The sequence below is a fragment of the Scylla paramamosain genome, chromosome 17 (genome assembly GCF_035594125.1).
Source record: "Scylla paramamosain isolate STU-SP2022 chromosome 17, ASM3559412v1, whole genome shotgun sequence".
NCBI classification, from domain to species: Eukaryota; Metazoa; Arthropoda; class Malacostraca; order Decapoda; family Portunidae; genus Scylla; species Scylla paramamosain.
This window is the reverse complement of record NC_087167.1, coordinates 3,227,501-3,254,069: the sequence shown is the minus strand read 5'-3', so window position 1 is coordinate 3,254,069 and position 26,569 is coordinate 3,227,501. Positions and strand designations below refer to the sequence as shown.

General features: G+C 40.2%; 1 long non-coding RNA gene across 1 annotated transcript in view; it reads right to left on the bottom strand.

Moving 5' to 3' along the window:
- LOC135108318 (uncharacterized) overlaps positions 1–26,569 on the bottom strand; it is a 103,312-nt gene that overhangs the window by 60,550 nt on the left and 16,193 nt on the right. Inside the window, exon 2 of the long non-coding RNA XR_010272208.1 lies at positions 17,950–17,995. This is a non-coding gene — a long non-coding RNA (uncharacterized LOC135108318). The remainder of the gene's footprint in view (positions 1–17,949; positions 17,996–26,569) is intronic.

The window sequence follows — 26,569 nt, the reverse complement described above, 5'->3', positions numbered from 1 at the left end:
GTTTTAATGGTTGTTTTTCCTTGAGAGAGTAATTCACGAATGCCTCGAGCGTAAATAAAAGGCAGATCCACCCAGTTCGCAGAAGGGACGCAGTACCTGTGAGGGAGATTAATTAGTAGCGATAAGAGGTGGAGCAGAAGATACCTGTAGGAGTGACGTTAACTGAGAGAGAGAGAGAGAGAGAGAGAGAGAGAGAGAGAGAGAGAGAGAGAGAGAGAGAGAGAGAGAGAGAGAGAGAGAGAGAGAGACCTTGCAAGGATTGACGTAAATTGAATGTTGAATTTAACTGAACAATGTAGGGTCGACGACTGTGTGCGTGTGTGTGTGTGTGTGTGTGTGTGTGTGTGTGTGTGTGTGTGTGTGTGTGTGTGTGTGTATCGAAGTGAGGACCTAGCACTGTTATCCCTTCAACGTATTTGTTTTCTTCGTGTTTTTTCCTCGATACAAGGTACGTATTTGACTGATTGCCTAACTGACTGACTGACTGACTGATTGACTGATTGACTGACTGATTGACTGACTGATTGACTGAGTGGCAGACGGGTTCAATTTCTTTCGTTCTCAGATCCTATTCAATCTCTCTCTCTCTCTCTCTCTCTCTCTCTCTCTCTCTCTCTCTCTCTCTCTCTCTCTCTCTCCCCTTAATTCCCATAGTAAACCTGCAATAACCGTCACATTTCTCCCACTTACACCTCATATACTAAAATAGCCCTAGAATTCTTCCCAAAAGCCATTTAACACATTCATTCTCTTTCGAATTCGTGTAATTTCTGAATCAGCACCATCGATTCTCTCTCTCTCTCTCTCTCTCTCTCTCTCTCTCTCTCTTCTGGAAAGTCACTCCAGTTTTCTGTTCATCTTTTTCCTTTCATCTACAGTTCCTATCTTGTTCCTCCTCCTCCTCCTGCTCCTCCTCCTCCTCCTCCTCCTCCTCCTCCTCCTCCTCCTCCTCCTCCTCCTCTTCCTCTTCTTCTTCTTCTACCTCCTCCTCCTCCTCCTCCTCTTCCTCCGCTTCCTCTGATGCCGTAATTAAGATATACGAGTGAATTGCCAGAAGAAAAGAGACTTGTAAACAACGACCCAGGCAGGCATGTCGGTATAGGATGCTTCTCCTTCTCCTCCTCCTCCTCCTGGCAGTGAGTGAGTTGTGTCGAACGAAAATGTTTGGAAATGTTGGTATTTTGAGACTGACACCGTACTGTTCCTCTCTCTCTCTCTCTCTCTCTCTCTCTCTCTCTCTCTCTCTTGCTTTCCATGATTTTCTTTTTTTTAGTTCTTATTTTCCTTTTCTTATTGTTAATCTTTATGTGGTTCTACTGTTTCATTAATGTCTTTTTTACATGTTTTTTTTTCCTATCGTGGCTTTACTCTCTTTTATCATTTTTTTTCCGGTTCTTATCTTTCTTAGATTCTTTCATTGTTGACTTTTATTTTTCTTGTGTGTTTCTACTGTTTCATTAATATTTTTTTCCTATATTATTTTTTTTTCGCAATTCTAACGTGACATTACTTTTTCATCATTGTCATTATCATTTTTCATCATTGTCATTGTCATTTTCTCAACGTATTCCGGCAAGACCTCCAGCTCAAGTCAAGCCATAAACGTACAATTAATTCGCAATCGATATCTGATAGCAACAGTTACTTATTAAACATCCACAGTTTATCTCACTTATTTACTGACTCTTAACAATTTAGCTCCTTGTTTACTACCTATGTCCGTCTCTCTTCAATTTTGTCACCGATATTAATTTTTGTTGTTTTCTTTCCCTGCTGCAGGAGCCTCGCATCCCTCGGGTCCCCTCGCCGCCAATTTGCTGCAGCCCACGTGTGTTCCTGCTGCTTTTTGGCTCTCCGTAATAACGTATTGGATGTCTGATATTAATTCTTCTCCTCGTCCTCGTCTCTCCTCTTCCTTTTCCCCGTTTTCATCTTATTTTTCTTCTTTTTCTTTCTAAGCTTCCTCTTCTTCCTCCTGCTGCGATTTCTCTTTCGTGATTCTTTTGTTCTCTTCTTCACTTTTCCCTTCTAGCTGATATTAATTCTTCTCGTCCTCGTCCTTATCCTCTTCTCTTTTTTTTTTCTTCTTCTTCTTTCTCTCCCTCCCTCCTCCTCCTCCTCATGTGGTTTTTATTCAATAATTCTTTCCTCCTCTTCTACACTTCCCTCTTTTTTTCTCCACCTATTCTTCCTCCTCGTCCTGGTTTATTTTCCACGATCCCTCCCTTCTCTTGCTCACCTCTCTCTCTCTCTTTTTGCTCCGCCCATTCATCCTCTTCTCCATAAGTGTTTTATATTGCTATCCATTCTTTCCCTTCCTCGCTTTTCTCTCCTGCAGCGTCTCTCTTCCTGTTACTCGCGTCTTCCACTTTACGCAATCCCACGCACTCCCCCAAAAGCAGATAAGTGAATGCGTTGACGTCACTTGCAGAGTCTCACATTATTTTACTCTATTTTCTAGCTAGCGGTTGGGTTCAAGTTGAGGTGTGTGGCATGAGTGAGCTGCTGTCAATGAATGTTAAAAAGTAAACAAAATCTTCAGGGTCAGTAATCAGGATAAGACAAGAAATGAAGGGTTTAAGTTTGTTTAAGTTAGGTGAAAAATGGAGACGAAAAGAAATTGGTTCTTAAATAATGATAGATAAATGAAATAGATCTAATAATTAAAATGTTACTGTAGAAACAACAGGTAATCTTATATTCACAGTAGACAAATTTACTGATGGGGATGATTAATGAATTATAAATAGGTATATTATGTACAAGAGCTACCACGTGTAGGCATGGTGGTACCGCGCACATTCCCTCATTTATTCACAACTTGTTACGATGCTGAGACAAAGAGTATTCCCTCTACGCCAACAAACTTTCCCCACAACATAAGAAAATCTATCTATTTATATACCAGACGTACCTCGTTTGATATTGCCGGCCTGATATATGTATATGTAAAGAGACAGACTGATTTTGTGTTATGTGAGACGTTTCTTGAGGGCGAGAGAACGCAGACTGCTTCAATATCGCTCCTCAGCAAAGGAAACGCTTATGAAAACAGCATAAGTTTCAATTTGTAGCTGAAAATAGATTCAATAAAGGCTCACACCCTCCTATGGACCAGGTGATGTAGGCGAGCCAGGTAACGCAAGTAGGGATGTGTTGTAAATATTCTCACACTCTGTATTCCTTCTCACATTCATTCAAGCCTTGGAGGACGACACTTCGACACTTCTTGTTCCACAGCCTTTTGTTCTGGTTCTTTCCCATGTGATGAGTATATAACATGAAGGCAAAAGGAGAAAGAGAGCAGATGGAGCTGAAGTACGAAGGAACACAAAGGAAGAGAGAGAAGGAAAGGAGACGAGAGAAGAAAGAAAGGAAGGGAATTGAAAGAGATACAGGCATGAGTGTGTGTGTGTGTGTGTGTGTGTGTGTGTGTGTGTGTGTGTGTGTGTGTGTGTGTGTAGGATAAAAAGAAACATGTTACAAAAAGAAAAAGAACGTTAAGAGATCAAATCTAGATGATAAAACCTCAGATTATAAAGATATTTTTAAAAGAAGAAGCGTATTTTGTATTGGAACTCAATACTGTGAGAGGGAGAAAAGAAGGAAGGGAGAAGGAAGAGAAGGAGGGAAGGAAGGAGGAGAAGAGGGGGCAGAGGGACGGAGGGAGGAGGGGAAGAGGAGGCAGATTATTTTCATGCTTAAATGTGGAGGAAAATTTGCAGCGGGTTAGAGAGAGAGAGAGAGAGAGAGAGAGAGAGAGAGAGAGAGAGAGAGAGAGAGAGAGAGAGAGAGAGAGAGAGAGAGAGAGAGAGAGAGAGAGAAGGGGACTTTTCCGCTTCTTGTTTCTCACTTTCGTTTTCTCGCATGAAGTCCCTCGAGGCTACAAGGTTCCGAGTCTTCTTGCTGGACTCTCTCTCTCTCTCTCTCTCTCTCTCTCTCTCTCTCTCTCTCTCTCTCTCTCTCTCTCTCTCTCTCTCTCTCGTCGCTCAATCCTCAATATCTCTCTAATTCCTGCTCTTTCAATGCAACTTTACTTCCTTCTCCTTCTTTCCTTCTTCCTCTTCCTCATCCTCCTCCATTCCTGGAAAACAATTATCTTCACTATTTACCAATTTTTCCTCGTAACACAAATTCCTTCATCTCGTTTCTCCATTCCTGAACGACTCTTTCTTTCTGTCTGCATCTCTGTTTGTCTTTCTGTCTGTCTGTCTGTCTATCTGTCTGTCTGTCAGCATCCCCCCTGAGTATCTATCGTCCTTCCTGTCCGTCCGTCTGTCTGTCTGTCTTGACGCCTCGCCTTCCATCAACTTTTTCTCAGGGAAGTGTCCATCAAGAGTAGTTTATATTATATTTATCTATCTTCCATCTCTATCTGTCATCTTTTCTACGAGGTCTTGTAATCAGCCAAACGTTTCTATCTGTCTCTATTAGAATCTATGTTATTTTTACTATATTTCCTGTGGATCATCTTATAAACCAATATGAATTTTGTTTGTGTTGTAGTATATCTTCTTTTCTTTTTCCTTAACTTCTACTTAAGAATTAGTTTTGCAGTGTTTCCATATATCTACTGTGTTCTCTGTCTCTACTAGAATCTATGTGTTTCAGTTTTTGTTGTATTTTCCTACAAGTCTTCTTTTAAATCAACATTAATTTCGGGCATGTCTTTTAGTAATTATTTCTTCTTAATTTATATTTATTACTTTTTTTTGCTAGTCTTTCTATAAATCTATTGTTATTTTGCTGTTCTAATATTCATCTGTTCTTTCTTTCTATTCTTTCTATATATCAATTTTCCTTTACTTTATTACTAGTATCTAACTGTATCTCATTTATATATATCATCCTTATGCCAGTCCTTCTACAGATCAATGTTTCTTTCGATTTCTTTTACTGTATTCTACTCACTATTACTATATTCTACTCACATCTACCCTTTCCTTTGTAAGACTCAATCAACCAATACTCTTTTCCGTCTACCCTTATGTTACCTTTTGTCTTTTGCCCGTGTCAGTATTTCTATGTGTTCTATTACCAATTTTTTAATCTTCCTTTGATCTGAGCGTCTTTAACTTTTAGGCATATATTTATAATTTACTTACCTTCGTATCGAGTTTTATATCTTAGTATGGTATCAGGCAAGCAAACAGACAGGCAGAGAGAGACTGGTAGGCAGACAAAAAAAAGATGGGCAGAGGAATATGAATACAGATCAGAGAGAGAGAGAGAGAGAGAGAGAGAGAGAGAGAGAGAGAGAGAGAGAGAGAGAGAGAGAGAGAGAGAGAGAGAGAGAGAGAGAGAGAGGGGGGAAGCTTAACTAATTTTTATACTCATATTCCCCATCGACCTCCTATGCTTCTTGTCAATTCCTGGAGATTACAGTTTGCATATTGTTGGTCTTCCCCCCCCCTCTCTCTCTCTGTGCCCTTGAATCCATCTCTCATTTCCAAGCCCTTTTCTGAAATACAATACAGCGAACTCCTGTTGAACTTGCATTCATCCACGCTTTACTGATCTGTTTCCTCCATAACTCACTCATTTACTCGCTCTCTCACTCACTCGCTCACTCACTCACTCGTTGTCCTTCACCTCTCTTTCTCTCTCTCTCTCTCTCTCTCTCTCTCTCTTCCCTTCCCTCGACTCCATACCCCCACATATTCCCTCACAGTGTCTTCATATATACACAGTTTCTGTATATATATTTTTTTTCCTGCTTCTCTATCTTGCTTATTTTCTATGTTGATCTTTGTTGTTTCTTGTCTGTCTGTCTTTGTCTTATATTTTCTTGTCCGTCTCGTTCCTTGGTTCCTTCCTTTTACTGTGGCGTCTCCCTTTACTTCTTCCGTCCCATCTTCCTCCTTAATTCAATCATCCTTCCTTACCCTTCACTTGCCTCTCTGTCTCTATACAGTGTCTCTTCTCCTGCATTCTTTCCTTTTTTTCTCCCTTTCCTTCCTTCTTTCTTTCCAGCTCTGCCCTATTCTCTCTCTCTCTCTCTCTCTCTCTCTCTCTCTCTCTCTCTCTCTCTCTCTCTCTCTCTCTCTCTCTCTCTCACGTATATTTCTATTTCGCTCTTTATTTTTTCTTCCTAACTTTTCCTCTCTCTATCTCTCCCATCTTCACTAAAACAAACCCTAAAAAAAATCTAATTTTCCTACGCAATATGGAAATCAGTAACAGTCCTTTCCCAGAACACCACAAAGGACAACACAGGCACGGCAGGCTCCCACACTCATCTCTCAGCTGTCACTACCCCAGATCATGTGACTTTGGTACCATACGCTCAAGTGCCAAATTACATGTAACATCTATTCCAGCTTACATTTCTTTATACTAGTCAATATAAGCTGTTATTCACTTGTTCTCCAGTTCATCCCGTCACAGCCTCTCATATCATCCTTTCTCCTAATTCTCAGCTCTGTATAAAAGTACGAATAATTATAAACGGGACACGAAAATTGGCACATTTTTTTCAAACATTTAAACCACTACGGGACATTTTTTTTCTTGTTCCATAGCTATCTGTAAACATTAAACCGGACAGCCGCTGGAAAATCTATTATTTAATCCTCTTTCCTTTCTGTAGGTGTATGGAAAAGATATTGCACTAGTGTTGTGAATTGCTGCATATCACAACGAAAGGGTTAAATGTTGCTGGAGATGTGTGGAGCGAATTTAGCAAGAACATGGTAAGTGAAGAGACGTAAGATTGTTTGAAGAGGAGGTTGCGTAAATTCATACATGGCGGTGGCGGACGGTAAGTTGTATGTGTGAGAAAGCTGCCTTGTGTACTTTAACTGGAGATTTACAGATTCTTTACCTATTTATTTATTTTTTATCCTGTTATTTAACCCTTTGACTGCCATTTGGTGCATCTTTCCTTAATTACTAATCATTCTGAGACAGCTTTACTTGTTCTATAGTTCAATCTTTAAACTGGGTAGAAATTGCAAAATCTATTCTTTTTTCATCTCCTACTTTCTTGTAGATGCTTATAAAGATTTCATGCATTACTTCTGGTGCTGTAAATTGTTACGTATCGCAGTGAAAGGGTTAAGCAAGACAAACAACTTTAATGATCCACTGCGCAATACTGACTTATAAATATTTTTGGTGATTCCCTAAGCAGCCAATTACGCTGTTTTGCCTCGCTGAAGATACCTGATGAAACTGATTATTGGCAATTAACTGACTTCTGGAGAGACGATCACCTCAAGTTCTCGGTCGGGATTCTGTTGCAAGATCAGCACGCTAACTTTTACGTTGTGTTCCTCGTAGTCATCACACTTATAAGATGATCCTTATTCTTCTTGCAACTGATATCACTAGTTCAACGTAAAATATTCTCTCCTTTAATCCGCAGTTCCTAAGAGTTTCAGAATAATAAAAATACAAACATTAGATATTATGATCGTAAACTTGACGTATATATTTTCCTTGCAGTTTCAATAAATCAACCAAACATTTTTTTTTTTTTCTGAGCATTCCCGGAACATGAAAAAATCTACACAGCAAACTAAGAAAAAAAAAATGATATGAAAAGATAAATTCCGAGTATTGCATTAACTAGGTACACGTTTTAAGGTCAAAAATATTGCCTATCATTAAAAAAAATATATATAATTTCTCACTCCATCTTGTTTTCTTTGTCCCGTATCTCAAGTATCATGGTGGGCGTCGTATTATTATTAAAGATATTTTTATTCGGCTATTGGAAATCATACATATATTTTACCGCGGTGAGGTCAATAAACTATCTATCTATCTAGGTATGCATATATGTATGTATCTACCTATTCATCCTTCTAAACATCTAAATAACTAACTTACTATGTGAGCATCTAACTATCCAACTAATTAACAAACTAATGAATTGACTGACTAACTACATAACTAATAAAACTAACCAATTATCTAAATATGTAGCCAAATAACAGTCTATCTATTTACCAATCTAACTGTTTATGCATCTACCTTCCAACGAGTCTTCCAGTAATCCCTATCCACTGTAGCTCCTTCTATTACTCCCATTCCAACTTCGCTTCTTTGCAACACAACACAACGACTGTCCACAAAGAAAACCCAAAGCGACTGAGAGAAGCAACCAAGGCGTCCCCCAAGCGTCACTTCTGGTTGCTCTGACGTTTACAATGCATAAATGACAACGAGAAAGTGGATAGCCTCTCTACATCACGGATAGAGATTTCTAAGTCAGAGTCACAGTGCGCAGTGATCAACTAAGTGGAAGGTACCCTTGTGATGGCAATAAATAACTGGTTTCTTAAAGAGTAAAGAAAGCATAAGATAAAATAAAATGCTTTGATGACATTGTGATGGCATTAAGAAGATATAAAAAAAATTGGGATACATGGAAAAAGAGGAGAGAGAGAGAGAGAGAGAGAGAGAGAGAGAGAGAGAGAGAGAGAGAGAGAGAGAGAGAGAGAGAGAGAGAGAGAGAGAGAGAGAGAGAGAGAGAGAAACATGAATACTCTTTTACGAAATTAGTTAAAGAAAGCACAACATCCACTCAGTACTATAAACTCGAGGGCTTCGCTGGCCAGGTGACACCCCGCCACCATTACTGAGGCGGCTTAGTCAAGGTTGTAAGAAATATATATATAAAAAAGAGAATAAATAAATAAAAAATTAAAAAATACAGAATAGCTATCTGAAGGTCGATTTTTTTTTTCTCTCCCTAATCAGATTCAAGGTTCAATAATTTCGGCGCATTGAAAGCCTCATCAAGACACGCTTTTGAGTTATTTGGCGTGCTACAGGTTAATTGGCAAGTCTGGTTGGTAATGGCACTAGCAGGGTGGTGGTGGTGGTGATGGTGGTGGTGGGGATGGTGATGAGTGAGTGAACGAGAGGCTGAATAAAATAGAGATTAAGTAAGGTAAAGGTGTGTGTGTGTGTGTGTGTGTGTGTGTGTGTGTGTGTGTGTGTGTGTGTGTGTGTGTGTGTGTGTGTGTGTGTGTGTGTGTGTGTGTGTGTGAGGGCGGGATCTGTGCTGCATTTCATGATTATTTTTTTGTATATTTGGCAGTAGTATAAGATGAAATATTTATTGTAACCTTTCTCTATCGTTAGTGTTAGTAGTTATTATTATCATTATTACTATTGTTATTACTATTATTATCATTATTTTTACTGATCTTTTACTCCTCCTCCTCCTATTCCTCATATTACTACTACTACTACTACTACTACTACTACTACTTCTACTACTACTACTACTACCACCTCCACCACATATTTACTAAAGAAATCCAACAATTTTTGAAGTACGATTATATTGTAGCATTCATTCTCTTCTCCCTGTTGTTTGTCAGTGTGAACCCTCTTTCCTATTATTATCTTTGCCATAAGCACGTGGCCCAGCATCACCTCCTCCCTCTTGACTGATTCACCGTCCAACCTGCTCTGTCATCCACAAGGAGACGCCCCAGCGAGGTATAAAGTGCTTGAGAGCTTAAAGGTAAACACAAATAAAACTTTTTCTCCAACACGAAGAGAAGTCAAGCGACAAACTGGTGAAGGCTTGAGAAGTGCAGGGTAGATATTGTTAGGTTCATACAGGGAGATAGATGTATGGATGGTTGAATGGATGGATAGATAGATAGATAAAGATATAGAAAGATATGCTGGTAGGTAGATAGTGTAATTTGAAAGCAGACAACCAAAAATTTGAAAATAAAACTAAAATGGAAAAAAGAAAAAAAAAGTAGAGAGATAATAGATAGATAAATAGATAGATAGACAAAATAGGTAAACAAATAGATGATACATACTCGTACATAGACAGACAGAAAGATAGATAGATAAATAGATGGATAGGTAGATAAAATAGACAGACACGTGCATACTCACATACATACATACATACATACATACATACATACTTAGTAAAATACACCCCTTTGCGGAAACGAATAAAAAAAAAAAATACAAACTGCATCATAGAATTGTACGAAAAATAATCCATATAACACTTAACTAAAAACAGAAAACGCAGAATCTTACTGTGCACATAAATATTTATTTCAGTGACCGCAAACAATGCAGTATTTATTATGCAAGTGTACATATGATAGTTCAGAAGAAAATGAATGTAGTTTTTGGGATTTACCTTTGAAATGATCGTCTTCATGAGCTTTTCTTTTATTAATGTATTTATTTATGTATGCATGTATTTATCTATTTATTTATCTATTTTCCTGCTTTCATTCATTTTACATATTTTGATAATAATTTCTTTTTTGACAATGGTTTCTGATTCTCATGGCGCCTTTTCTTTTCTTCTGATTTTGTTACCCTTAACCAGTGCGTCTCGTACATGAAAAAAAAAAAAGTCTTTGCTTATTTTAATTTCTCACTTATTTCCCATTGCCTCCTTCCATAATCACTTCCTGCTGTAACTCCACATTCATCGCTAACTGCCATTACTGATTTATCCCTATTTCTCTTTTACTTCCCCATAAACATCACTTAAAACACACATGCACACACACACAAAAAAAAAAAAAAAGTCATTAAATCTCACTGCACATTCTGGTACACTGCAGGCAATAAGTCTTGCAAAAGGAGGAGGAAGGAGAGAAGCAAGGAAGGAAGGTAATACGATTCCTTTGCTCACACACCACTCATGCCTCACCTCAACGATCCTGCTGACAGCTGATGGAGGCTGTCGAGGCCATGTGTGTGTGTAACGAGATGGAAGAAAGCACACCTCCTAAGTCGCGATATATATGTGACATGTGCAATTTTACCAGCTCGCTCTCTCTCCTTCTCTCTCTCTCTCTCTCTCTCTCTCTCTCTCTCTCTCTCTCTCTCTCTCTCTGGACATTCTTTTCAAGCTGAATTAGTTGAAAATACGATATTTTCTATACGAAATCGAGAAAGAGTTTTAGGGATATAAAGAGAGAGACAGACAGACAGACAGAGAGAGAGAGAGAGAGAGAGAGAGAGAGAGAGAGAGAGAGAGAGAGAGAGAGAGAGAGAGAGAGAGAGAGAGTGAATGTGTGTGTGTGTGTGTGTAGTGTGTGTGTGTGTGTGTGTGTGTGTAGTCTTGACTTTCCATTAAATTTTGTAAGAAAAGTATACTCTCTCTCTCTCTCTCTCTCTCTCTCTCTCTCTCTCTCTCTCTCTCTCTCTCTCTCTCTCTCTCTCTCTCTCTCTCTCTCTCGCTCGCTCGCTCGCTCGCTCACTGATCCAGGCACAACTTTCACACTCGGGTTGACGTCACGCTCCTGCCTACCAATGGACTTGTCACTTCCCTAATGAATGTTGGGCTCGTAAAAATAGATATTTAGTGCATTGTAAGTGACGTGTGCTGGGAGGAGGAGGAGGAGGAGGAGGAGGAGGAGGAGGAGGAGGAGGAGGAGGAGGAGGAGGGAGAGGAGGAGGAACACAAAGGAAGAACAATAAGCACCAGGTCAGTTGGTGTTTGTGATGAAAGAAGGAGGAGGAGGAGGAGGAGGAGGAGGAGGAAGAGGAGGAGTAGGAAAATGAAAATGAAAATACAAAACAAAAATCCCCAATGTACACAAGAAATAATAATTAAATAGATAATACATAAATAAATAGATAGATAAGTAAATAAGTAAAACATTAGAGGGAGCACTTGTAACATGTATACAATTATTAGCCACGCCAAGCAACACAAAAAGCAAAGCACAACAACAACAACAACAGCAACAACAACAACAACAACAACAACAACAACAACAACAACAACAACAACAACAACAACAACAACAACAACAACAACAACAACAACAACAACAATCCTGGAGAGCAGATACAGTCATTAACCAAAGCCAAGTAACATTCAGCACGTCCCTTCACCACATTCAACATTTTTCCCTTAACCTCGAGTCCCGTGATCTGCTGACAGTGTATCAGACATGTGCTTTTGTAAGGAGACTATCGGCGGAACAAGACTTAAGACTGATTGAAAACATTAGACACACTGCAAACGAGTACAGAATATTCGTTGTCTCCTGAACTATGTGTATATAGATCCCTTCTCTGAGCCCTAAACTAGCTCTAAGTAATAAAAAACACACGGGGGCACTAACACGAGCGTTTCTGCAGAATCCAAAGGGCAGAAGGCGGGACGAGGCGAGGCACGGTGGTAGTGGCACAGTGAGCAATGCTTCCTTTGGCCTCGTCTTTGTTATAGCTGCGCCGCGAGGAAAATTCTGGCACGGAAAAGTAAGTTGGGAGGATCAGTAAACGTCAGACTCACAAAGGCAGGCTGTAGGGAAAGGAAGGAAAGCGACGAGAATAAAAGGGAAGGGAAGGGAAGGGAAGAGCTAGCTAACTGATGACTAGCAGGCCAACTCCCCGACGCTGCTCAGGTGATGCTTCAGAAATTACAAGGAACATATGTGCCCTGTAATTAAGCATCATCGCATATGTAATTACCAAGGCAATACCTGACCAAACTTGTCTAACGTGACCCAGTATAAGGTGAAGCTGGGACCATACGCTATAACTGCACGTGGCCTCAGCGCTCATTTCCGTCTCACCGACCTTTGATACTGTGGTGGTTAACTCCGCACACCCTGGGGCAATGAACACTGCGACATCTAGGTTTCCATACAAATTAGTTTAAAAAGGAGTATAATTTTCATCTTTAACCCTTGTGTTTTATAATCCTATCAGTGCTTAAGCTTAACGTGACCCATCGTAACCATATCAAGAGTAATCCCAATCTAGCGTTACCTAACTGTCCTTGTCCTAACACTAAAAATAGACCACATGTCCTTAATTTCATCTGTAAATGTAACACATGATAGATCTAACCGAATCAAAGATAATATAGTTGATCAGAATTTTGCCTCCAACTATCCAACTCTTTTTCAATGGCACTCAACTGTCTCCCTCTTCTACACTGAACATCCTTGGTCTGTCCTTTACTTATAATCTAAACTGGAAACTTCATATCTCATCTCTAGCTAAAACAGCTTCTATGAAGTTTGGTGTTCTGAGTCGTCTCCACCAGTTTTTCTCATCTCCCTCACCTGTTAACTCCGTACAGGGGCCTTATCCGTCTATGTATGGAGTATGCCTCACATGCATGAGGGGTTCCACTCATTCCACTATTTTAGACAGGGTGGAATCAAAAGTTTTTCATCTTATCAACTCCTCTCCTCTAACTGACTGTCTTCGGCCTCTTTCTCATCGCCGCAATGTTGCATGTCTTGCTATCTTCTACCGCTATTTTCACGCTAACTGCTCTTTTGATCTTGGCAACTGCATGCCTACTCTTCTCCCGCGCCTTCGCTGCACAAGACTTTCTTCTTTCTCTCACCCCTGTTTTGTCCACCTCTCTAATGCAAGAGTTAACCAGTATTCTCAGTCATTCATCCCTTTCTCTGGTAAACTCTGGAACTCCCTGCCTGCTTCAGTTTTCCACTTTCCTATGATTTGAATTCCTTCATGAGGGAGGTTTCAAGACACTTATCCTTCAGTTTTCGGTGATCTTCTTGACATCTCTTTTGGGATTGGCACCTCGAGGGGATTTTTTTTCCTCTTGTTTGTTTCCCTTGGCCAGTGACTCTCTTACATAAAAAAAAAAGTTTAATGTTAAGTTCGTATGATGGTGACGATGATGAGTGGCTGTTAATGAGCTTTCCTAATTAGTGGAATTAATGCACTCATGGGACACATTCATATTCACACACACACACACACACACACACACACACACACACACACACACACACACACACACACACACACACACACACACAGACACACACCCACACACACACGAATAAATATTGTAGTATATATACTCGTATATATATATATATATATATATATATATATATATATATATATATATATATATATATATATATATATATATATATATATATATATATATATATATATATATATATATATATATATATATATATATATATATATATATATATATACACACACAAATAATGTAAATAAAGTAAAGGTTATAAAACTTAACGCGGTTCCTTGAGCCTACAAGTGCCTTTTAGAAATCTAAGAACGCAAAAATATCGTGCAACATAGAAGCACGGCAAAAAAAAAAAAAAAAAAACTAATTCCAACAGGAGAACAGACGAAAGAAACGTTTCGTCGCTGTGGGGAGGGATGCATGAGGCAGGACACTGAGGATGCTGCCTGGCGGGGGTGCGGGCGTGACTGCTCCTACCTGAGTGTTAATTAAGGCCAGGTGCGAGGAGCCAGCGCGGGGAGAGGCGGTGCAGCGTGGCGAGCACTACGAGGACAGGACTCCACCTGCCTGGGAAGTGTTTATCACGGCGGCATATTAACACTTCATGCCGGATCGATGAGTGAAATGTTGGTAGTGACTGACGCGGCGCTTCTACGAATATTAGTACTGTGGTCATAAGAGTGTATGAATATTCCAAAGCAGTGCAGTTCATTGATAGCTGTGAGATCTTGTCTTTGTATCGATTCCTACTTACTGCTGTTCTTGTTATTGTTGTTTGGTTCCTGATTCTTTTTGTGATGTGATACTTTCTTTGTTGTTAATTTGCCTTTTCTATTTGCTGCTGTTGTTCTTATTGAAGTCTTGTGTCTGATTTTTGTTTGTTGGTGTGCTTTCCTTATTGTTAATTTGCTTTTCTATTTGCTGTTATTAATGTAGTTTATGCCTGACTCTTTCATGTCACTGTTAATTTGCTCCTCTACTTGCTGCTCTTGTTGTAGTTGTTTGGTGTCTGATTCTTGTAAGGTAAAGTACTTTCTTTATTGTACATTTTTTTTTTTTTACTTCCTGGTGTTGTTATTATCGTCCGGTGCTTGATGCTTGTATACTGAGTACTTTCTGAATTGTCATATTTCTTTTTATTCCATATTTCTCGGTACATTGAACTCTTTACCCTCTTCTCATGTTGTTAATGTTTACATACTTAAGTATTTGGAATCTTCTCATGTCTTACTTTAATGTTGCCTTCATTTTTACGATACACTCTGATGCATTTAACTCTTCCTCTTTTTCTATATACTGTTAATAAAATAATTTCTCTCAGGGTCAATTTTCTGTATTGTTAAGGTGTCTTATCATTTGATTTACTGTTACCTCACTTTTCTGAAGTCTATTTCCAAGTAATTTCTTTCTCATTTTTCGTGTCTTATTAATAAAATATTGTATCTATTACAACGAATTTACTTTATTGTCAAGTTAATTGATAAAATCACTAGAGTTAAAGAAATTCTTAAAATACAAAATCTTGAAATATGAAGTTATACGACTAATAGAATGAGTAAAATTAATAAAAAAACCTCTATTTCTTTTACAGCCAATTTTCTCTATTGTTAATGTTTCAAATGCTGTTATATTTGCCCTCAAAAGCCGGTGTGTGTTCGCCTCCTCGATAAAAAGGCTGTGAACTGTTAGATTCCCAGCAGGCGAGTTTGTCTTGCAGCCTCAGCAAGTACGTGCCCCGCGGCCTCTCAGCGCTGCGTGGCCCTGAGCAGAAGCGAGAAGATTGTGTATTCAGGCAGCGGGAACAGAGCACACCAGCGGGGGGAGCTAAGGCACATTGCATCCAGTCAGCTCGGAGTGAAGCGACGCCAATGTTTGAGTGTCGAATTTAATAAAGAGCCATAACTCGGTATAATATCATTTCTTGACAGAAGGTATTGACCCGTGATTGGATTATCTTCTCATTTGCGTATTGGAAACTGGTTATTCGTGTTCACATCCCGGGAGTTCAATGTTAACCTACCTCCTGCTCTCTTCACGAAGTTTTTTTCATTTATTTTTTTCTTTTCCTTCAACGTGTGCAGGGATGGGGCTGATCACGAGTTGTAAAACCTGATAATAAAAGGCCCACTTAATTGCCACTTCCCTCCTCCACTTGTCCACAAAAAAGCGACTAGAAAAAAGGGTTCCAATCGGATTGGTCAGTTCAGTTTTAGAGAAGTCTTGACGTTCCTCTCTTACAAGTGTTGAAGTTGGAAGAAGAGAGTTAACAGAACTAGATGTATTTCAAGAGTTTACCAATGAAAGGGATGAAAGAGTGGAAATACTAACTCTCACTAATAAGGTGGACAGAATAAGGACGATAATAAATTGAAAGTCATACATGACAAGATCACGGGAGGATGAGCGTCACATGTAGTCACACAATTCAAAGGAGCGATAACAAGAAAAATAATGGCAGAAGATCGTCAGACATGCATCGCTGCGGCGGGGTGTGAGGGAATGAAGACAGTGGTTTGTGCACGTCCTTCCTTCCCTTCACTCTCAAACGGCCATCAGACTTTCTCCGTCCTTACATAACTGCCATCAGGTTTCATAACATGGAAGGTATCTTTACAAACAATGGAATCGACATTTACCGTTGTGCCCCTACGGCCTAAACAAACCCAGACAGGCGGGGCGTGGCGGAGGGAGGGCCCAGCGGGAGGAGAGTCCGACGAGAGGAGGTTCTTAGCTGGTTCCTCCTGTTTCCTCGGCCGCTGTTTGTTTAAGGTCGGCGAGAAGACAAAGGGAGTGTTTTGGAAAGGAAATATTCAGATGGTGAAGGAGGACACACAGGAAATATTTCAAGAGGCAAACGTCTTGTTCTTTTGAGTCTGCTGAGAGTTGATATTTGATTGTGAAAATAGACTGTCAAGGCTCAAGTGGTCGTTATGGTGATCACGTTCGTGTGTTTGCCATCCTGGACTGGAATAAGAGGCGCTTCCCTTCACGGCGATGAAATGCAAGGCGGGCAAACACACCCTGAGCCTCTAGTGAGCCTTCCTGTTGCGTAATGGAATTCTCACTCCAGGTAACCATTGCAATATAATTCTCACCTACAGTGAACATGTAGGTCCGTATCTAGACAACTTTAAACGCTTTTACTATTATGGCACTTTTTTTCTCTCAACATTTATGGCACTGTAAAAAAAGATTATTTGCATGTAGACACAGACAAGAAGACAAAGGGATTGCTTCTGTCTTTCCTATACTACGGAACGTTTAAAGAGAATGTAGCCGAAAAAAAACTCCATTGAAAGAGATATAAGTAGTTATGGGGGAAAATTTTATCCAGCAGTGAATGTGTTAATAGACTGTAGTGGAAGTTATTTGTGTTTTCAAGGTGCTCTCATGATTCTGGTAATAGTTTAAGGCCGTGCATCATCGGCAAAAAAAAAAAAAAAAAAAAAAGTTTATGAAAACCCGATCAGTCATTTATGTGGCCTTTTGAAATTAGTCCCTGTAAGAGGCCAAAACATTTAGAAATACTGGTCATAGAGTTACGTAATGAAATGATGAAGTTCTCACGGCAGATAACCTTTGAACTGTGGTTATACTTCTCACCTCCTTTTTGTCAGCAGCCTAAAGTGAATACATAACATTACATCCAAATTTTATCTCCCCTCATCAAAGTGCCACCTAAAAATGATACTTTAAACTGGCAATCTCCCGACACAATAGAATCTCAATTTTGAAAGACGCAAAGAAATAGTTCGCAACCCCTTGTTATCGTCATCATCGTGAATACAAGTTGTTCCTAACCAGGCTTAATATCGAGTAATGACAGAGGTATCATCCTGCCGGCGCCACCATCTGCCCTAATGGAGAGTAATGGAGGGTGTCATGTAAACCAGGCGACGATCGCATCTTTCAGCGCGCCACTAACGCCACTACAAAGGCGAGGTTCAGGCAGTTACGCGTGTTATGCAGCTGACACTAACCAGATGAAGCCAGACATAATGCTAATGCGCTCTATGACTCAAAAAAACAGATATAAGTTGGAAATTTGACGCATATTATAAAGAAATCAGGCCTTTGTTCCTGCGCTTCCGGGAAACTTGAGTGGGTCAACTTGTTTTAAGGATCGAGTCACCACAAAAATCGGTCATCATTACTCTTATTACTGCCATTCTTACTCACTACAGTCTCCATTACACAGCCATTACATCGCTCCCACGTACCTGTCGCCTCTGCTGCCACCACCACTCAGCAGGCACGGTGTGACGTCTGAAAAAAGAAAAAAGAAAAAGAAAATGTAGGTCATGAGAAAGAAAGGGTTACTTGACAAACACGAAAACTGATTCACTCATCCACTCATACACCCCCTCCCCCCTTCCCCAACACACACACACACACACACACACACACACACACACACACACACACTACATCCGTCTAGCATCAACTTTGTCGAGAATATTATGAAAAGGAAACTAATATATATATGACTATGTAAAATACTGCCACGAGGTGAGAGAGCAAAAAGGAGAAAAGGCGTGAGAGAAAAGTCCATGCATATTTTTTTCTTTGTAAGGAGAGATGGTGAGTCTATTAACACCTGTTGAAGGAGAAAGAGTGAGATGAAGATATGGGCTTGAGGTGATGTTGCAGAGAATGGGAGGAGCATATGATGTAATGGACAGTGACAGCTCTTGACTCTTGAGGAAAAGAAAGATGTAAAAAATGATAGTGATAATAATGATGATAATAATAATAGTAATAATAATAATGATAATAATAATAATAACAACAAGACAAAGAAAAAGAATTAAAGATAAAAAAAAGAACAACAAAAATAAATCTATGCTACTACAACAACAACAACAACAACAACAACAACAACAACAACAACAACTACTACTACTACTACTATTACTACTACTACTACTACTACTATTACTACTACAACTGCTACTACTACTACTGCTTTTGCTGCTACTATTGTAACAACTACTAAAACTACAACAACAAGAATTGCTACTACTACTATTACTATTAATACTACTACTGCTGCTGCTGCTGCTGTTACTGCTGTTGCTCTAACCACTGCTACTACTTCTATTATAATCATTACCCCTGAATACACACTATCACCTGCTACCCTATTCACTTTCGTTCCCTTCCCCTCCCTCACTCCCTCTTTTCATTCCCGTTCTCTCCTTCCCTCATTTTCCGTCACGAGTTATCCAAACTTCACCTGACTCCATAATAACGAGTAAATGGACTTTGATTAACATTTTTACACAATGTTTAACTTGGGGAATCTTTGTTCCTGAATAATATGCATCTTTTTTAAAATTTTTGTTTCGTCTCTTCCTCCTTTTCTTCACGATTTTTTCTTGGTGTAATATAAAATCATTGTTCCTGCACTGGTCGAGATGTTCTGAGCACTTCTAGGGTTGTCTTGAAGAAGAAGAAGAAGAAGAAGAAGAACCGGGCTTTATGTGCATCTGTGGACCATAGTAACAGATCAGCACAGGACAGCTAGACTTACTGCGCTGCAAAGGAAAGGAAAGACACCAAGAATAACAACGCTATCGGGAGTGGCGGAACCAGAGAAATGGTCCTCGCCACGAACTGCGCAGAGAGGACGCCAAACTTTTATCCTCCCTACAATTGCACATTTCCCCCAGCAGTTCTTCAACCACCTCTCTTCCTGTGTCCCCCTCACACTGTGCCAAGCAGGAAGGAAAGAAGAGCCTGAAAGCCCCGAGATCGTCAGGCAGCATCCACAACATGAGCAGCAAGACCAAGAGGAAGGTGAAGGAGCGAACCAGTCACCGCAAATCAGTCCATCGGAAGTTGGCACTCGCTACGTGCGTCTGTGGACTGACGTGTTCGGCAAACACTGAGGAGGGACTGGACTCCACACTGTCGCTGACACAGTTTGAAGAGTACGAAGCTTTGTCGCCCACTGAGAGATGATGCGTTACCGAGGAAGACTCGTGGTGAGGAGGGCGTGAAATAATCAACAAAGAGGCAGTAGTTTTCTCAAGAGGTTCTTACTTTATAAAGGTTATATCGTTCTTGTTCGACTGAATATAATGATTGATACTTTTAGAAGAATATCTTATTAGGTGAACTCTGTACTGATATAATAAAAGAACCACAAGGAAATTGATTTTTTTCTTCTCTTACTATATATACTCTTATAAATGTCACCTAACTACTCATTACAACTCATTGCGTTCTTTATCCGCGTGAAAGAAAAGTGAGAGAGAAAAAATTATTCCGAATTTGGAAATGCGAATGGAAGGAGATCAGATGTCGAGGAGGAGGAGTTACAAATAGATTAGTAGTGCTGTTGGCGAGCCTTGGTGTGCAGCGCGGTGTTGAATGGAGAGAGGCCTCGCTGAGACTGATGTGGATGAAAGTTGAGTTTGGACGAGAACTGCGGGTATCTCTGAGTTCATATTTCCTTGATACTGAGGAAGAGGAGAACGACGGGAGATAAATATACTAATATGATAAGTGTTTGTAGGTTTTTGAAGATAATGTATTTCACAAGGGGATATGAACACCGCAGGGGAGTCTTAGCTCATTATTTTTAAAGCAGGATAAAGACTGTAAGAAAAAGAGAACTCAACTCCAGCATGCGATATAAATGATAAAGCGATGGATTCCCCACATAAAGGAAATCCAGTTTGAAATTTGATGTCTGATGCAGACGAAAAGTATGGGAGTCCAAGAAAAAAAATTCAAGTAGGAAAGACACAACTAAGAGTAAACACAATAAGAACTTAGAACAAACACAACAAGTAGAAAAGCAATAAAAGCAAACACAACAAACACAATAAGAACTTAAAACAAACACGATGAGAACAAACACAACATGAATTTTATAGAAACACAATAAAAACAAACAATAAGAACTTAGAACAAACACAATAAGAACTTAAACACAATAAAAGCAAAAAAAAAAACAAAAAAAATACTCAGAAAACAATAAGAACAATAAGAAACAAGAAGAAAAGGAAGAGTCTAACTAACCCAACATACTTCGAGATAGCAAATAACACTGTGACACATTCTCCATATACATCTACACCATTCTAGGATAATAATTCATTAACTGATGCAGAAAAAAAAAAAGATAATTCCTATAGTATATATATTTTTCTGAACAAAATAACAAAAAAACAAATTCGAACCCAACACATTACGAGGTAAGTTACAATGCAATAAAGTTCTCACATAAAGGGAGTCCACTTCAGGATATTTATAGGTTCAAAGTGAAATTTCTTACCTAAAAGAGGAGCAAAAATATCCCAGAGAAAACATCTGTAGACGAAGGACCTGAATCATATCAGAGCAGCCACGTTTACAAACCACAATACAGTACGGATCAGATTAAGTGAGCTTTTCTTTACTCACAATCTGCAAGGAACAATAACCTCTGAATTTCTGAACAAGGACAACAGTTTGCTGCACGACGAGGTTCTGAGATTGGATTGCTTAGTAATACGAAAATAGCAAATCCAGAGACTCATGCTAACGTTCCCTGTTCTGCTTGACGACGTGACACTAGACAGCACAGAGCGCCAGGGTGAGAGAGAGAGAGAGAGAGAGAGAGAGAGAGAGAGAGAGAGAGAGAGAGAGAGAGAGAGAGAGAGAGAGAGAGAGAGAGAGAGAATGGGGGGTCAAGGGAAGGGGAAGGAGGGAAGCGGTATGTTGAGTCAGCTCTACACACACACACACACACACACACACACATTGTCTGTCTGTCTGTTTGTTGTCTGTCTATCTGTCCGTGTGTGTCTATATATGTCTGTCTGTCTATCTGCTTCTCTCTCTCTCTCTCTCTCTCTCTCTCTCTCTCTCTCTCTCTCTCTCTCTCTCTCTCTCTCTCTCTGTTTCACGCGCACACACACACACACACACACACACACACACACACACACAAGGAGTCAGAATACAGATTGAAATAACAAGACTAATGCACTAATAAAGAAAAAAATATATATAATCAGTGGAATATAAATCAGCAAGACTCGTCGTCAGAATCATGTACAAGCAAGACTCAGACCTAAATAAAGTTACTATTTTTACACTCATCTCCATAAACAAGCACTAGATCAGCTGGCCTTGGTGGTCGCCTGCCACACATACACACACACCAGCACACCAGCACTCAGCACCACCAGCCGCCATTTACCAAGCCAGGCGTCGCGGGGGGAGGTGACATGACATAACCTTCTCGCTTGTATAATTATGGACTAACGTAGAGTTTATACCGCATAATATATTACGCTTTCACGGTGTTTTTGTAGTTTTCTCAATGATAATGAGTCCTCTGATCTCGTGTTAAAATTCCTCCCCGCTTGTATAAAGATTTATTTATTTATTTATTTATTTATTTTTATGCAGGAGGGACACTGGACAAGGGCAACAAAAATCCAGTAATTAAAAAAAAAAAGCCCACTGAGATACCAGTCCCAGAAAAGGGTTCAAAGCAGGACTGGCTTCTCAGTGGGCTTTTCTTTATTTTTTATTGGGTTTTTAACATGGACAACAGTCGGACATATACCATTTACTGTACTTATTTCTGCAGTGTTCGGTGTTTTTTCTCTGTGAGGTTAAAGATTCCTTCCAGTTTGTTTAGCTATGGAAAGGTGTTGAGTATACGAGTATACCACACACTGCTTTAACTTTTTCACTGCTATTTGGTACATCTTTCCTTAACTACTAATCACCCTGAGACATCTCTAATTGTTCTACAGCCACCGCCAATCCTTAAACTAAGTAGAAATTACAAAACTATTCTTTTTAATTCCTTCTTTCTTGTAGATGCTTGTAAAGATTTCATGCATTGCGTCTGGTGCTGTGAATTGTTTCGTGTTGCAGGGAAAGGGTTAGCTTCCAGTGTTTAGTGGTTTCCGTTAATGGTTAGTCCCTTGAAGCGTGGGGAAAATTAACGTTCCCGCTTGTATAGGTATGGACAGCAGTCAAATATATACGACATACATACTGCACTCAATTTCATAGTGTTCAGTATTTTCCTTAGTGATGCATCCTCTGATCTCGGGATGACATAATAGTGGAATAGATAAGTGAGGTTAAACAACTTTGTAGCATCGAGAATACATAACTAAGCGCCTATTCTCTATTTTTTTTTTCTGTGTGCAGCAGCAACCCATACGTTTATTGTGTTCTGCATGTTTACAAACCGCAACAACAGTGGTGAAGGTGACTGCAAAGTGTTAACAGGCTCCTGACCACGAATGTACCCACCAGTGGACGTGCAGGGGCGGCGGGTGCACGACACTCAACAGGCAGCGGTTACATGAACAACAACAACAAGAAGAACAACAACAACAAAACAACGATAACACATTTTTTTTTCTTTTTATCATTATTCTTCATCTGGCAAGGTTTGTAATGCAGGACAGCTCCGAGGTAAGATATTGGTCTTGTATTCGAAAGGCTGCAAGATCGATCTCCGCACACAGCTGTTGTTTTGATTGGAGGAGTGGCGCCGTTTTGAGCATGACGCATCACCGTTACCGTGCATCATAGTTTATTATAGCGCTATATAACCTCCTCCTCCTTCTCTTATCCTTTTTCGGCTACATACCCTGATAAAAATACTCCTCCAAAAAAAAAAAAATAAATAAATAAATAAAATAAATAAATAAATAAAAAAAATATATAAAAAACAAACGAAAATAAATGAATAAATAAATAAAACAGAGAAACCAAAATTAAACAAAACAAAGAAAGATCCGGTTAGCCTTATTTAAGCTTTGTAATACGAGCTGGACGAAGAACCTGACAACTTTTCTTGCTTCTACATGCAACTCGACGAGAAGACCAGACGACAGGGTTAATATTTTGGTCGATAGCGTTGGTATCTGATGAGCAGCGCGCAACCAAGACTAAGAGGCGAATTACGAGTGGGGAAACGTGATAGATTAAGGTAAGGGATTTCTCCCACACACCATTCCATGCAAAAATGGTCGCCACAGGAAAGATAAATATTCAGGAAACGTACCAGGTGAGACACACACACACACACACACACACACACACAGACCAGGTACACCAGTTATCAGTAGCAGTCCTTTTTCTCTGAGTTGCATTAATTAATTGGCAGGTGATCGAGGGCGCCGAGTCACCAGGTGAAAGCGAGGACCCACACACTTATCATTCTTACCTGCCATTAAAAGCAGAACCCCAGGTGTGTTTGTCTGTCGCCTCACTTCTATTTGTCTCTGTGTCTGCTTGTCGCCATTAGTCTCCCCGTCACTGATTACCTGCCTGACTGTCTGTATGCATGTTTGTCTATTCCGTCTATTAGAATCTGTCTATCAGGTGTGTGTTTTTTTCGTTTATCTGCTTGTCTTTCTTTCTTTATTGTCTATTTATGTGTGTCTATTGTGATTTTCTGTCTATTTTTTTTTTTGTATTTTTGTTTTGTCTGTCTGTGTCTGTCTTTCCGTCTCCTAATTAATTCATCTATTTATTTAATTTTCATTCTTTATTTGTTGTTATATTATTTTGGCAGCTTTAATTAATTTACTCGTCTTATTCTATTCTCTCTCTCTCTCTCTCTCTCTCTCTCTCTCTCTCTCTCTCTCTCTCTCTCTCTCTCTCTCTCTCTCTCACACACACACACACACACACACACACACACACACACACACGTCATACAAACAGACCCCCATTCACTGTTTTATTTTCGTGTTAACTCATTCCTAATCTTTTCAAATTATCCCCTAACATTCCTCACACACACACACACACACACACACACACCACACACACACACACACTCCACTTTTCCTTCCCTACCTCTCTCCCTCCCCTCCCTCCCTCGCTCACTCTCTCTCTCTCTCTCTCTCTCTCTCTCTCTCTCTCTCCTCTCTCTCTCTCCTCTCTCTCTCTCTCTCTCTCTCTCTCTCTCTCATTCCTTCCCCTGCCTCCTCCATTTACTTCTCTCGCCATCCATTCTTCGTATCTCCTTTTCTCCCTATTTCATTTCTCCTATCTTTCCCCTCACAACATTTTCCTCCTTCCTTCCCTCCATCCCTCACGCACGGACGGATACGAGGAGAGAGAGAGAGAGAGAGAGAGAGAGAGAGAGAGAGAGAGAGAGGAGAGAGAGAGAGAGAGAGAGAGAGAGAGAGAGAGAGAGAGAGGAACACAAGCTCTTAGACTTAGAGTTCCGCCAAACTCTTACAACCACTTTGGACAGCTTAAGACTGACTGTAGGACAAGAGTTCGAAGGAAAGCTGTGAGAAATGAGATTTAAGGCAGACTAATGTACCAAGGCGACAATGGAGGCTAGAATGCAGAGAGGAGGAGGAGGAGGAGGAGGAGGAGGAGGAGGAGGAGGAGGAGAAGGAGGAGTGGGGGAAAATATATCGTGGAAACTGTCAACTGAGATCTTAAAATGCTTCACGTTGTGCATCGTCTGTGAGGAGTCGAGGCGAGGAGGAGGAGAAGGAGGAGGAGGAGGAGGAGGAGGAGGAGGAGGAGGAGGAGGAGGAGGAGGAGGACAAGGAGGAGGAAGGAAGAAGTGAGGGAGGAGATGGATAGCAGTAGTGGTAGTAGTGGTGGTGGTAGTGTAGGCGCAGTATATAGGAAGGGTGATGTGTGTTGATGGGGTAGACAGTGGTGATGGCGGGGTGGTGATGGGAGGGTGAAGAGATTGTGTGTAGGAGGGTGTAACTTACAGAGTGAAGAGAAGGTGATGTGGGTGAGATTATGTATGAAAAATAGTACTGTGTGTATGTGTGTGTGTGTGTAATCGTATCAAATATTTCACAGCTGTATCTCGACAACTTTTAATAAACTATAGCTGAGACACTAAGATGCGAGTACATTAAAGGGAGTTTCCATGATTTTAGTGACAGTTTACCAAAATTCTGCACTGACCAGGGAAAGGAGAAACCCACGAGACTGATAATTATCCCTCTACTCCTTGAAAAAAATAGCTCTAATAAGAGAAAATGTGACGCAGAATATGAACCACATTGCATAGAAGAAGTAATCCGCACTGGACAAGACTTTTAACTTACCTTCACCCTATATTCTATCCACCTTCTTACTGCAGGTGTCTTCAGTCTTTCACCCCTTCAGCTGATGCATTCTGTAACCCCACTTCCTGTTTCAGTATTTCCCATGCTTACAACTCAACAGAGAGAAGCATCAAGGCATCTAAGAAAATACATAAGCCTTTTTCTCTCAGTCCCATCCCTGCTTCTTTTTTGGGAACGACATAAAGAGCAGACCTTCCCCTTTCCCTCCCTCATTTTGTTTTTATTCTTGGCAACCCTCCATACATAAGAAAAAAAAATCAACTCCTGAATGGCGGCTCTTTGACAGTGTAGCGCAGGCAGGAATTTTCAAGCTGCCCCTGTAGAAGGCTTATGCGGTCATTGAGTGCCTTCTGATGCACGCACACTCCAAGATAAAATTAATGGCAGCATGTGGCTAATCCTTGGCCTCTCGGAGATCGATGAAAAATGGCCAGCTTCCGGGTCAGCGAGATCAGAACTTCCGTGTGATGTGTGTGTGTGTGTGTGTGTGTGTGTGTGTGTGTGTGTGAGAGAGAGAGAGAGAGAGAGAGAGAGAGAGAGAGAGAGAGAGAGAGAGAGAGAGAGAGAGAGAGAGAGAGAGAGAGAGAGAGAGAGAGAGAGAGAGAGAGAGAGAGAGAGAGAGAGAGAGAGAGAGAGAGAGAGAGAGAGAGAGAGAGAGAGAGAGAGAGAGAGAGAGAGAGAGAGAGAGAGAGAGAGAGAGAGAGAGAGAGAGAGAGAGAGAGAGAGAGAGAGAGTATATAGATTGACGTGAGGGAGTGCA